A 15,307-nucleotide genomic window follows, 5' to 3' on the forward strand; every position below is an offset into this window, starting at 1 on the left:
CTAATGGGCCTCTGGAACCGGGACAAATGGGTTGTTTTCTACTAGTGATAACAGACACAATCCAGAGCGATACACAATAGCTCTAATTCATCAATCATATGTAGGCATGTATTCCGTATATAGTTATACATGCTTGCTGTAAGAACTTGCATGATATCTTTTGTCCTACCCTCTCATGGCAGCAGGGTCCTAATGGAAAATATGTTGGAAATATGCCTTAGAGGCAATAATATTTGTATTATTATATTTCCATATTCATAGTTAAGATTTTATATTTTATGTTATAATTGCTATGATCCTGGAATATGTGATACAGTGGAAAACTCATATGCACGTGTGGAATGATAAACAGTAAATAAAAGGTTCCTAGTCTCGCCTCTAAGACTAGCTCAAGTGTTGTTGGTGATCACGTTTTTTGGATTTTAGGATATCGTTAAGTGTAACGATAGTCCTAAAACAACATTGAGGTTACTGACGTTAGAAGAACGATCATATTGAATTGACCCAAAACTTATCTGTTATACTTTGTGATCATATCATCTGAAATCATCTGTTATAACACAGAGTCTTAGCATGTGTTTTAGTTCCTCAGACCATGAGAGTGTCTCTGTCACTTCCTACCAGACAGTGGGCTTTGGGGTTGCTCAAACATCATCTGTAACAAGGTGATCATAACAACAACTTTCAGGTTCACTAGAAAGTTTGACCGGATAACTCGAGAGTGGGATTTGCTCCTTCGACGATGGAGAGATATTCTTATGTCAGGGCCCTCTTGGTGTGACAACATCCATCATCGTCTGGCCAGACACAGGTGACTACGTCATGAGGATGCCGAGAAATACGAACAAAATTGGTAATGGGAGCAACGGTATAATGAGCATGGTGATGACTCAGGAGGATACCGATGCACACCTGATTTTGTAAAATATTGTGAAGTATGAGGAACATCACATGATAACCAAAGGTTCACTCGAATATCATTCGTGTAATCATAGGGACCGATATGGATGTCCACGGATATGCTATCGGTCATTGAACGAAGTTGTTTTTGTTCATATATATTTTAAATATTTAAAGTATAAACAATACTCCAAAATAAAACAAAAAACGAAACCAGTAAACGTAAGGAAAAACAGGATGTAGCCTCGCTCGCGTGCAGGCCTGTCCCATCTGGGCTCCTCCCGACGCGGGGCTGCTGCTCGCTTAAAGCAAGAAATAGGGAGTGCTCCTTCAGCGCTTTATGCGCCCAAAATGCCAACTGGCGCCCACGCTGGAGCCAATGGGCCATGGCCCATAATTCGCTCGCCTGCTAGTAAGAAATAGGGAGTGCTCCTTCAGCGCTTGATGCGCCCAAAATGCCAACTGGCGCCCACGCTGGAGCCAACGGGCCATGGCCCATAATTCGCTCGCCTGCTAGTAGGCCGGTGCGATTCTTTCGCTCGATCTCCAGCTGGTTCATGGCACACCCCTCCTCCGCGATGGGCCAGCCCATGTTTCATTTTTTTTCTTTTGTAAAATTATGAAAAAAACAACGTCCTGAGAAGGATTCGATCCTGCGACGCGGGGTTACAGCGCACGACTCGCTAGCCACCCGCGCTAGTTGAGTTATGTGATTAATTTGAGCTTCTTCCCTCTTTTATTCTTTCTATCTTTCTTTCTTTTCCTTTTTTGTTTTTTCATTTTTCTTTTCATTTCTTCCTTTTTTATTTTTATTCATTCTTTTTTCTTTTTTAGAGTTCTTTCTTCCTTTTCTTTTTCTAATTCGATATAAAAAGTTCACCGGATTTATGAACATTTTTTCAAATTTGATGAACTTCTTTTTCAAAATTGGTGAACTTTTTCTCAAATTCAATGAACTTTTTTCTAATTCGATGACATTTTATCAAAACCGGTGAACTATTTTCAAATTCGATGAACTTTTTTTCAAATTTGGGTGAACTCTTTTTTGAAGTCGATGAACTTTTTCCAAATTCAATGAACTTTTTTTCAAGTTTGATAAACTTTTTCTCAGATTTGTGAACCTTTTTCAAAACCAATGAACTTGTTTTGAAAGTCGGTGAACTTTTTGTCCAAATTAGATGAATTGTTTTATTAAAAATTGGTGAACTCTTTTAATTTAGATGAATTTTTTTTAAATTCATGAACTTCTAAAAATTTGCGATTTTTTTGCAAAAATATTTGACCTTTTTGTTGGATTTCAAGAACCTTTTTTTAGTTCGTGATTTTTTCAAAAATTCACGTTTTTTGTGAACCTTTTATGAAAAGTCAACGGTTAATGTTGAACTTATCAGCGGTCAACAACGACCGGTTATTCGAAACTGAGTAAAACGATCGAACCAGAAAAAAACGAAGCGAAGCAACACCTTTTGTTTTTTGAACGAGCGATCACAAGGGAACGAACCAGTGCTCGCACTCTTTATCTTGGGCAGGCCCATGACTGGAGGTACGTGAGCGCTCATTCTCCTAACCGGCGCAAAAGGCGCCGGTTAGGAGCTCCCCTGGTTTGTTGCCTCAAAAGAAAAAAAAAATTGGCTAGTTTCGTTCAAGTCGCTCCCTCCCTAGTCGCTAGTTTTTTTTTGTGAGATTTCCTAGTCGCTAGTTTGACCATGACATGATATTGACCCATCAATTTTCTTAAAAAAGTCAAGAATTTAAAAAAAAAAGTTCATAGATATTGGAAAAAGGTTGATGAGTTTAGAAAAAGTTCATTGCTTCTGGAAAAATTTCATCAACATTCAAAAACAGTTCACAAATTTGAAAAAAAGTTCATCGGATTCGAAAAAAGTTCATCGAAGTTGAATTTTTTTTTGCCAAATTTGAAAAAAGTTCATCAAATTTTGGAAAAAGTTCATCGAATTGAATAAAAATTTTACCAATCTCGAAAAAAGTTTATTGAATTTGAAAAAAGTTAATCGAATTTGAAAAATAGTTCATCGAATTTGAAAAAGGTTCATCAAATTTGAAAAAAGTTCAACGCATTTGATAAGTTCATTGATGTTAAGAAAAATTTCAAAAAAATTTAAAAAAGTTCATCAGACCCAGGAAGAAGAAAAGAAAAAAAGAAAAAGAAAAAAGAAAAAAGGAAAACAGAAAAATAAAAAAATAAAAAAAAGAAGAAAAAAACAAAGTAAAAGGCGTAGAAAGATGAAAGTAGCACATTGATTTTGGGGTGGCCGGTCGGTTATGCAGCTTACCTTTTTTTTGAAGTTAAAGCAAAGCTTTATAACTTAACGGTGTACGGGTAAAACACCCGCAACACAAACAGCCACTTGGGCTGGTACATCGGACACCCACTCGATAGCCGAGTTTGCAGGGTACATATGACCAAGGCTTGCTAGCTCATGAGCCGCGGAGTTAGCAATATGCCGACACCATTTTATTACAAATTTAGAAAACCACAGCTTAAGCTTACCTTTGAGCACGGGGTCCTGGGTTCGAATCAAAGCACGGGCATAATTTATTTCGAGTTTTGAAAAACAGAGGAAAAAAGCTAGATGGGCCAGCCCAGCAGAGAGGTGGGGGTATGCTCCCGATTGCGAGTTGTACTGTATCGGGCGCATAAGGCGCCAAATAGGATTGCGAGAAATAGGGGTGCCCGTTGGGGGACGCAGCGAGCGTCATATCCTGAGAAGTAGGCCCATATAACCCAGATAACAATATACCCTGAGAATTAGGCCCAGTGTTTGTGCCCCGTCGATGGCCCTGTTGTCGCTCGTGTCGCCGCCATCGCCGGTTCTTCCTCGTCGCGTCCCTGCCGCGGCCTCCACCCCGCCCTCAAGCTTTGGCCATTGACCTTCAGAATTTCTGCGATCTGTACGTACCTTTTGCCGCAGCTCCTGAGTCTGCGCGTACAGATCTGACCTGCAGCCCACGGTGGTGGTCACATCGATCTTCGGCTCTTGTGAACCACGGTTGGACCTCATGCCTCGTAATATCTTCTTCACTTCCTCAAATTGGAGAATTGCCGTCTGATCATTCATCGTTGAAAAGGCAAATCCTTAATAAGGGTTTCTTCTCTTGCCAAGCGCACTTTAGTATGCACTTTTATATGACAGTTACGTAGTACATTGCTATTCCGAATTTCATCTGTTGGTGTTTTCTTGGGATTATTGCTGGTGGAACCCTTGAGGGTTTTCTCACAAGCTCGTTTTCTTTGCTGGTGCTTGAATGGAGATACATACAGTACTACTCCCTCCGTCCCATAATGTAAGATGTTTTTTGACACTAAAAAAACGTCTTACATTATGGGACGAAGCGAGTAGTTCCTAACTGATGTTACCAAGAATTCGTGTCCATTGGAAATAATAGTAGCTTTATTTAAGCTTCACACTTCTTCCTGTGCAAATATGAGGCCTGAATATTGATTATTCAACTTGCACGGCTGCTAAGCATGTAAGCTTTAATCAATTTATGTATCAGAACTATTCCTACGAACTGCTTACATTTAGTTTACTTGGCATGTGCCTGACTTGTGAGATCTTATGAGTTTCACCTTTAGCCTACCCCAACTTGTTTGGGACTAAAGGCTTTGTTGTTGTTGTTGTTGTTGGCATGTGCCTGACTTATGTGGTATCTTCATGTTATATATGGAGGGAAGGAGCTTCTTATTTAATTTGCAGGACATGTGTTGATTTTGATTAGAAATATGACGCTGCGGTTTGTCATCATTGTCTTCAACATCAGTGCTTGAACGATGCTTATAATGTCAAACTTCTGGACATTTCTCATCAGTTGAATCAACTGGCAGTGGCACTAGTTTGTAGGAACAAAGCCATTGCAGAGTCGAAGCAGTTATGAATGAAGTTTGCAATGGCCTTGCTGTAAAATTGTGCACAATATAAATAATACAGCACTTTCATATTGTAATACTTGTAAGTCGTTTTCATGAAATATGTTTTTTTAACCTAACTGGTGAGATTGCCACATTTGACATTTACTTTTCGAGTAGATGATTTTTCATATAAAAAAACTTTTTCATCTGAGTTAGTATGCAAAAGTTATGCCCATTTTCACAAATTTCAGAGAGATTTTGCAAATAAAGTCAAAATTCACATTTGCATATTTTCCCAACAACTAGACCACATATCACATGGGAAACTTATTTTCTTTTATTTTTTTTTGACATTTCCATCATTTTCTTTTATTTTATTTAAAACTGAAAAGGCGATCCACCGGGGGGTAGAGTTTGAAAATGGGACCTTTAGTACCGGTTCGTGGCACGAACCGGGACTAAAGGTCTCAACCCCATTAGTCCCGGTTCATGCATCAAACCGGGACTAAAGGTGTAATCTTTAGTCCCGGTTTGAGGCACGAACCGGGACTAATGGTCATCGCACCCTTTAGTCCCGGTTCATGTCTTAAACAGGTACTAAAGGGCCCGAGTGAACCGGGACTAATGCCTTAGCCGCATGAACCGGGACCAATGCTCACATTAGTCCCGGTTCGTGACTGAACCGGGACTAATGTGAATATTGCCCCGTGACCATAGCCCTGTTTTCTAATAGTGCTCCCATTGCAAGAAAGATCAATCTAGTAGGCCAAACCAAATTGATAATTCGAAGAGACTTGCAAAGATAACAAATCATACATAAAAGAATTCAGACGAGATACAAATATTGTTCATAGATAATCTTGATCATAAACCCACACAATTCATCGGATCTCGACAAACACGAGGGATTTGTGTGTAGTCTCCTACTGGATTGATACATTGGTTCTCAAAAACTGAGGGAAATACTTACGCTACTTTGCTGCATCACCCTTTTCTCTTCAAGGGAAAACCAACGCATGCTCAAGAGGTAGCAACCCTCTTCTTCAAATTAGGTCTGGCAGATGCGGGATGAACTCCTACCACAAGATCGCATACGAGCAATTCAAGAGGAATTGGCGGGATTCTTTCTTGACCACGTCATCAACAAAGCCGGAGAATACCATGTGGAATTTGACATTAGATGTTAGGGATTGTAAGAGATCTTATATTGTATACATGTAGCTAGTAGCGTCGAATAGATATACGAAAACTTGTTGTTCGACAAATCTCTCGAAGAAAGAGAGGTGCACTCCTCTTTGTATATGTTTATGATGATCTTGTGTAATTAATGGTTCCTTCATTTGCTTACTAGCTAGCATGTCGAGTTCTCTCTATACGTATAGTAGCTAGCGTCGACCAAGCACGGAGATAAGAGAGGTCACTTCTCTCTATTAGCTAGCTAACACAATATATGAAACCCCTAAATTAACCCTCCAAAACCCCCTACCCCCCCCTTAAAAAACAAAAACCCCTGCTCCTGCCAGCTGCTGACGTGTGGATGCCTTTTGGTGCCGGTTGGTGTTACCAACCGGGACTAAAGGTCCTCTTGCCTGGGCGCCCCGCAGCGGCCACGTGGAGCCCCTTCTGTCCCAGTTTGTAAGTGAACCGAGACTAAAGGTTTTGGGCTTTAGTCCCGGTTCCAGAATCGGGGCTAATGGGCCTCTGGAACCGGGACAAATGGGTTGTTTTCTACTAGTGATAACAGACACAATCCAGAGCGATGCACAATAGGTCTAATTCATCAATCATATGTAGGCATGTATTCCGTATATAGTTATACATGCTTGCTGTAAGAACTTGCATGATATCTTTTGTCCTACCCTCTCATGGCAGCAGGGTCCTAATGGAAACTATGTTGGAAATATGCCTTAGAGGCAATAATATTTGTATTATTATATTTCCATATTCATAGTTAAGAGTTTATATTTTATGTTATAATTGCTATGATCCTGGAATATGTGATACAGTGGAAAACTCATATGCACGTGTCGAATGATAAACAGTAAATAAAAGGTTCCTAGTCTCGCCTCTAAGACTAGCTCAAGTGTTGTTGGTGATCACGTTTTCTGGATTTTAGGATATCGTTAAGTGTAACGATAGTCCTAAAACAACATTGAGGTTACTGACGTTAGAAGAACGATCATATTGAATTGACCCAAAACTTATCTGTTATACTTTGTGATTATATCATCTGAAATCATCTGTTATAACACAGAGTCTTAGCATGTGTTTTAGTTCCTCAGACCATGAGAGTGTCTCTGTCGCTTCCTACCAGACAGTGGGCTTTGGGGTTGCTCAAACATCATCTGTAACAAGGTGATCATAACAACAACTTTCAGGTTCACTAGAAAGTTTGACCGGATAACTCGAGAGTGGGATTTGCTCCTTCGACGATGGAGAGATATTCTTATGTCAGGGCCCTCTTGGTGTGACAACATCCATCATCGTCTGGCCAGACACAGGTGACTACGTCATGAGGATGCCGAGAAAGACGAACAAAATCGGTAATGGGAGCAACGGTATAATGAGCATGGTGATGACTCAGGAGGATACCGATGCACACCTGATTTTGTAAAATATTGTGAAGTATAAGGAACATCACATGATAACCAAAGGTTCACTCGAATATCATTCGTGTAATCATAGGGACCGATATGGATGTCCACGGATACGCTATCGGACATTGAACGAAGTTGTTTTTGTTCATATATATTTTAAATATTTAAAGTATAAACAAAACTACAAAATAAAACAAAAAACGAAACCAGTAAACGTAAAGAAAAACAGGATGTAGCCTCGCTCGCGTGCAGGCCGGTCCCATCTGGGCTCCTCCCGACGCGGGGCTGCTGCTCGCTTAAAGCAAGAAATAGGGAGTGCTCCTTCAGCGCTTTCTGCGCCCAAAATGCCAACTGGCGCCCACGCTGGAGCCAACGGGCCATGGCCCATAATTCGCTCGCCTGCTAGTAGGCCGGTGCGATTCTTTGCTCGATCTCCAGCTGGTTCGTGGCACACCCCTCCTTCGCGATGGGCCAGCCCATGTTTCATTTTTTTCTTTTGTAAAATTATGCAAAAAACAACGTCCTGAGAAGGATTCGATCCTACGACGCGGGGTTACAGCGCACGACTCGCTAGCCACCCGCGCTAGTTGAGTTATGTGATTAATTTGAGCTTCTTCCCTCTTTTATTTTTTCTATCTTTCTTTCTTTTCCTTTTTTTTCGTTTTTCTTTTCATTTCTTCCTTTTTTTCTTTTTATTCATTCTTTTTCTTTTTTAGTCTTCTTTCTTCCTTTTCTTTTTCTAATTCGATATAAAAAGTTCACCGGATTTATGAACTTTTTTATAATTTGATGAACTTTTTTTTCAAAATTGGTGAACTTTTTCTCAAATTCAATGAACTTTTTTCTAATTCGATGACATTTTATCAAAATCGGTGAACTATTTTCAAATTCGATGAATTTTTTTCAAATTTGGGTGAACTCTTTTTTGAAGTCGATGAACTTTTTCCAAATTCAATGAACTTTTTTTCAAGTTCGATAAACTTTTTCTCAGATTTGTGAACCTTTTTCAAAACCAATGAACTTGTTTTGAAAGTCGGTGAACTTTTTGTCCAAATTAGATGAATTGTTTTATTAAAAATTGGTGAACTCTTTTAATTTAGATGAACTTTTTTTTAAATTCATGAACTTTTAAAAATTTGCGATTTTTTGCAAAAATATTTGACCTTTTTGTCGGATTCTAAGAACCTTTTCTGAAAAGTCAACGGTCAATGTTGAACTTATCGGCGGTCAACAACGACCGGTTAATTCGAAACTGAGTAAAACGATCGAACCAGAAAAAAACAAAGCGAAGTAACACCTTTTGTTTTTTGAACGAGCGATCACAAGGGAACGAACCAGTGCTCGCACTCTTTATCTTGGGCAGGCCCATGACTGGAGGTACGTGAGCGCTCATTCTCCTAATCGGCGCACAAGGCGCCGGTTAGGAGCTCCCCTGGTTTGTTCCCTCAAAAGAAAAAGAAAACTGGCTGGTTTCGTTCAGGTCGCTCCCTCCCTAGTCGCTAGTTTTTTTTGTGAGATTTCCTAGTCGCTAGTTTGACCATGACATGATATTGACCCATCAATTTTCTTAAAAAAGTCAAGAATTTTAAAAAAAGTTCATAGATATTGGAAAAAGGTTGATGAGTTTAGAAAAAGTTCAACTACTTTTAAAAAGTTCATCGCTTCTGGAAAAATTTCATCAACATTCAAAAACAGTTCACAAATTTGAAAAAAAGTTCATCGGATTCGAAAAAAGTTCATGGAAGTTGAATTTTTTTGCAAAATTTGAAAAAAGTTCATCAAATTTTGGAAAAAGTTCATCGATTTGAATAAAATGTTTACCAATCTCGAAAAAAGTTTATTAAATTTGAAAAAAGTTATCAAATTTGAAAAATAGTTCATCGAATTTGAAAAAGGTTCATCAAATTTGAAAAAAGTTCAACGCATTTGATAAGTTCATTGATGTTAAGAAAAATTTCAAAAAAATTTAAAAAAGTTCATCAAACCCAGCCAGAAGAAAAGCACAAAAGAAAAAGAAAAAACAAAAAAGGAAAACAGAAAAATAAAAAAAAACAGAAGAAAAAAACGAAGTAAAAGGCGTAGAAAGATGAAAGTAGCACATTGATTTTGGGGTGGCCGTTTGGTTATGCAGCTTACCTTTTTTTTTAAGTTAAAGCAAAGCTTTATAACTTAACGGTGTATGGGTAAATCACCCGCAACACAAACAGCCACTTGGGCTGGTACATCGGACACCCACTCGACAGCCGAGTTTGCATGGTACATATGACCAAGGCTTGCTAGCTCATGAGCCACGGAGTTAGCACTACGCCGACACCATTTTATTACAAATTTAGAAAACCACAGCTTAAGCTTACCTTTGATTACGGGGTCCTGGGTTCGAATCAAAGCGCGGGCATAATTTATTTCGAGTTTTGAAAAACAGAGGAAAAAAGCTAGATGGGCCAGCCCAGCAGAGAGGTGGGGGTATGCTCCCGATTGCGAGTTGTACTGTATCGGGCGCATAAGGCGCCAAATAGATTTGCGAGAAATAGGGGTGCCCGTTGGGGGACGCAGCAAGCGTCATATCCTGAGAAGTAGGCCCATAGAACCCAGATAACAATATACCCTGAGAATTAGGCCCAGTGTTTGTGCCCCGTCGATGGCCCTGTTGTCGCTCGTGTCGCCGCCATCGCCAGTTCTTCCTCGTCGCGTCCCTGCCGCGGCCTCCACCCCGCCCTCAAGCTTTGGCCATTGACCTTCAAAATTTCTGCGATCTGTATGTACCTTTTGTCGCAGCTCCTGAGTCTCCGCGTCCAGATCTGACCTGCAGCCCACGGTGGTGGTCACATCGATCTTCGGCTCTTGTGAACCACGGTTGGACCTCATGCCTCGTAATATCTTCTTCGCTTCCTCAAATTGGAGAATTGCCGTCTGATCATTCATTGTTGAAAAGGCAAATCCTTAATAAGGGTTTCTTCTCTTGCCAAGCGCACTTTAGTATGCAGTTTTATATGACAGTTACGTAGTACATTGCTATTCCGAATTTCATCTGTTGGTGTTTTTTTGGGATTATTGATGCTGGAACCCTTGAGGGTTTTCTCACAAGCTCGTTTTCTTTGATGGTGCATGAATGGAGATACATACAGTACTACTCCCTCCGTCCCATAATGTAAGACGTTTTTTGACACTAAAAAAACGTCTTACATTATGGGACGGAGCGAGTAGTTCCTAACTGATATTACCAAGAATTCATGTCCATTGGAAATAATAGTATCTTTATTTAAGCTTCACACTTCTTCCTGTGCAAATATGAGGCCTGAATATTGATTATTCAACTTGCACGGCTGCTAAGCATGTAAGCTTTAATCAATTTATGTATCAGAACTATTGCTATGAACTGCTTACATTTAGTTTACTTGGCATGTGCCTGACTTGTGAGATCTTATGAGTTTCACCTTTAGCCTACCCCAACTTGTTTGGGACTAAAGGCTTTGTTGTTGTTGTTGTTGGCATGTGCCTGACTTATGTGGTATCTTCATGTTATATATGGAGGGAAGGAGCTTCTTATTTAATTTGCAGGACATGTGTTGATTTTGATTAGAAATATGACGCCGCGGTTTGTCATCATTGTCTTCAACATCAGTGCTTGAACGATGCTTATAATGTCAAACTTCTGGACATTTCTCATCAGTTGAATCAACTGGCAGTGGCAGTAGTTTGTAGGAACAAAGCCATTGCAGAGTCTAAGCAGTTATGAATGAAGTTTGCAATGGCCTTGCTGTAAAATTGTGCACAATATAAATAATACAGCACTTTCATATTGTAATACTTGTAAGTCGTTTTCATGAAATATGTTTTTTTAACCTAACTGGTGAGATTGCCACATTTGACATTTACTTTTCGAGTAGATGATTTTTCATATAAAAAACATTTTCATCCGAGTTAGTATGCAAAAGTTATGCCCATTTTTACAAATTTCAGAGAGATTTTGCAAATAAAGTCAAAATTCACATTTGCAAATTTTCCCAACAACTAGACCACATATCACATGGGAAACTTATTTTCTTTTATTTTTTTGACATTTCCATCATTTTCTTTTATTTTTAAAAGAAATGAAAAGGCGATCCACGGGGGGGGGGGGGGGGGGGGTAGAGTTTGAAAATGGGACCTTTAGTACGGGTTCGTGGCCCGAACCGGGACTAAAGGTCTCAACCCCATTAGTCCCGGTTCGTGCGTCAAACCTGGACTAAAGGTGTAATCTTTAGTCCGGGTTTGAGGCACGAACCGGGACTAATGGTCATCGCACCCTTTAGTACCGGTTCATGTCTTAAACCGGGACTAAAGGGCCCGAGTGAACCGGGACCAATGCTCACATTAGTCCCGGTTCGTGACTGAACTGGGACTAATGTGAATATTGCCCCGTGACCATAGCCCTGTTTTCTACTAGTGCTCCCATTGCAAGAAAGATCAATCTAGTAGGCCAAACCAAATTGATAATTTGAAGAGACTTGCAAAGATAACAAATCATACATAAAAGAATTCAGAGGAGATTCAAATATTGTTCATAGATAATCTTGATCATAAACCCACACAATTCATCGGATCTCGACAAACACGAGGGACGTGTGTGTAATCTCCTACTGGATTGATACATTGGTTCTCAAAAATTGAGGGAAATACTTACGCTACTTTCTGCATCACCCTTTTCTCTTCAAGGGAAAACCAACGCATGCTCAAGAGGTAGCAACCCTCTTCTTCAAATTAGGCCTGGCAAATGCGGGATGAACTCCTACCACAAGATCGCATACGAGCAATTCAAGAGGAATTGGCGGGATTCTTTCTTGACCACGTCATCAACAAAGCCGGAGAATACCATGTGGAATTTGACATTAGATGTTAGGGATTGTAAGAGATCTTATATTGTATATATGTAGCTAGTAGCGTCGGATAGATATACGAAAACTTGTTGTTCGACAAATCTCTCGAAGAAAGAGAGGTGCACTCCTCTTTGTATATGTTTATGATGATCTTGTGTAATTAATGGTTCCTTCATTTGCTTACTAGCTAGCATGTCGAGTTCTCTCTATACGTATAGTAGCTAGCGTCGACCAAGCACGGAGATAAGAGAGGTCACTTCTCTCTATTAGCTAGCTAACACAATATATGAAACCCCTAAATTAACCCTCCAAAACCCCTACCCCCCCCCTTAAAAAACAAAAACCCCTGCTCCTGCCAGCTGCTGACGTGTGGATGCCTTTTGGTGCCGGTTGGTGTTACCAACCGGGACTAAAGGTCCTCTTGCCTGGGCGCCCCGCAGCGGCCACGTGGGGCCCCTTCTGTCCCCGTTTGTAAGTGAACCGAGACTAAAGGTTTTGGGCTTTAGTCCCGGTTCCAGAATCGGGGCTAATGGGCCTCTGGAACCGGGACAAATGGGTCGTTTTCTACTAGTGATAACAGACACAATCCAGAGCGATACACAATAGCTCTAATTCATCAATCATATGTAGGCATGTATTCCGTATATAGTTATACATGCTTGCTGTAAGAACTTGCATGATATCTTTTGTCCTACCCTCTCATGGCAGCAGGGTCCTAATGGAAACTATGTTGGAAATATGCCTTAGAGGCAATAATATTTGTATTATTATATTTCCATATTCATAGTTAAGAGTTTATATTTTATGTTATAATTGCTATGATCCTGGAATATGTGATACAGTGGAAAACTCATATGCACGTGTCGAATGATAAACAGTAAATAAAAGGTTCCTAGTCTCGCCTCTAAGACTAGCTCAAGTGTTGTTGGTGATCACGTTTTCTGGATTTTAGGATATCGTTAAGTGTAACGATAGTCCTAAAACAACATTGAGGTTACTGACGTTAGAAGAACGATCATATTGAATTGACCCAAAACTTATCTGTTATACTTTGTGATTATATCATCTGAAATCATCTGTTATAACACAGAGTCTTAGCATGTGTTTTAGTTCCTCAGACCATGAGAGTGTCTCTGTCGCTTCCTACCAGACAGTGGGCTTTGGGGTTGCTCAAACATCATCTGTAACAAGGTGATCATAACAACAACTTTCAGGTTCACTAGAAAGTTTGACCGGATAACTCGAGAGTGGGATTTGCTCCTTCGACGATGGAGAGATATTCTTATGTCAGGGCCCTCTTGGTGTGACAACATCCATCATCGTCTGGCCAGACATAGGTGACTACGTCATGAGGATGCCGAGAAAGACGAAAAAAATCGGTAATGGGAGCAACGGTATAATGAGCATGGTGATGACTCAGGAGGATACCGATGCACACCTGATTTTGTAAAATATTGTGAAGTATAAGGAACATCACATGATAACCAAAGGTTCACTCGAATATCATTCGTGTAATTATAGGGACCGATATGGATGTCCACGGATACGCTATCGGACATTGAACGAAGTTGTTTTTGTTCATATATATTTTAAATATTTAAAGTATAAACAAAACTACAAAATAAGACAAAAAACGAAACCAGTAAATGTAAAGAAAAACAGGATGTAGCCTCGCTCGCGTGCAGGCCGGTCCCATCTGGGCTCCTCCCGACGCGGGGCTGCTGCTCGCTTAAAGCAAGAAATAGGGAGTGCTCCTTCAGCGCTTTATGCTCCCAAAATGCCAACTGGCGCCCATGCTGGAGCCAACGGGCCATGGCCCATAATTCGCTCGCCTGCTAGTAAGAAATAGGGAATGATCCTTCAGCGCTTTATGCGCCCAAAATGCCAACTGGCGCCCACGCTGGAGCCAACGGGCCATGGCCCATAATTCGCTCGCCTGCTAGTAGGCTGGTGCGATTCTTTCGCTCGATCTCCAGCTGGTTCGTGGCACACCCCTCCTCCGCGATGGGCCAGCCCATGTTTTTTTTTCTTTTGTAAAATTATGCAAAAAACAACGTCCTGGGAAGGATTCGATCCTGCGACGCGGGGTTACAGCGCACGACTCGCTAGCCACCAGCGCTAGTTGAGATATGTGATTAATTTGAGCTTCTTCCCTCTTTTATTCTTTCTATCTTTCTTTCTTTTCCTTTTTTGTTTTTTCGTTTTTCTTTTCATTTCTTCCTTTTTTTCTTTTTATTCATTCTTTTTCTTTTTTAGTCTTCTTTCTTCCTTTTCTTTTTCTAATTTGATATAAAAAGTTCACCGGATTTATGAACATTTTTCCAAATTTGATGAACTTTTTTTTCAAAATTGGTGAACTTTTTCTCAAATTCAATGAACTTTTTTCTAATTCGATGACATTTTATCAAAACCGATGAACTATTTTCAAATTCGATGAACTTTTTTTTCAAATTTGGGTGAACTCTTTTTTGAAGTCGATGAACTTTTTCCAAATTCAATGAACTTTTTTTCAAGTTCGATAAACTTTTTCTCAGATTTGTGAACCTTTTTCAAAACCAATGAACTTGTTTTGAAAGTCGGTGAACTTTTTGTCCAAATTAGATGAATTGTTTTATTAAAAATTGGTGAACTCTTTTAATTTAGATGAACTTTTTTTAAATTCATGAACTTTTAAAAATTTGCGATTTTTTTGCAAAAATATTTGACCTTTTTGTCGGATTCCAAGAACCTTATTTTTAGTTCGTGATTTTTTAAAAAATTCATGTTTTTTGTGAACCTTTTCTCAGAAGTTAATGGTCAATGTTGAACTTATCAGCGGTCAACAACGACCGGTTAATTCGAAACTGAGTAAAACGATCGAACCAGAAAAAAACGAAGTGAAGCAACACCTTTTATTTTTTGAACGAGCGATCACAAGGGAACGAACCAGTGCTCGCACTCTTTATCTTGGGCAGGCCCATGACTGGAGGTACGTGAGCGCTCATTCTCCTAACCGGCGCAGACCTGGTTTGTTCCCTCAAAAGAAAAAAAAACTGGCTGGTTTCGTTCAGGTCGCTCCCTCCCTAGTCGCTAGTTTTTTTTGT

Source organism: Triticum urartu, chromosome 1A (assembly GCF_056163025.1).
Source record: "Triticum urartu cultivar PI428250 chromosome 1A, HENAU_Tu73, whole genome shotgun sequence".
Taxonomy (NCBI): Eukaryota; Viridiplantae; Streptophyta; class Magnoliopsida; order Poales; family Poaceae; genus Triticum; species Triticum urartu.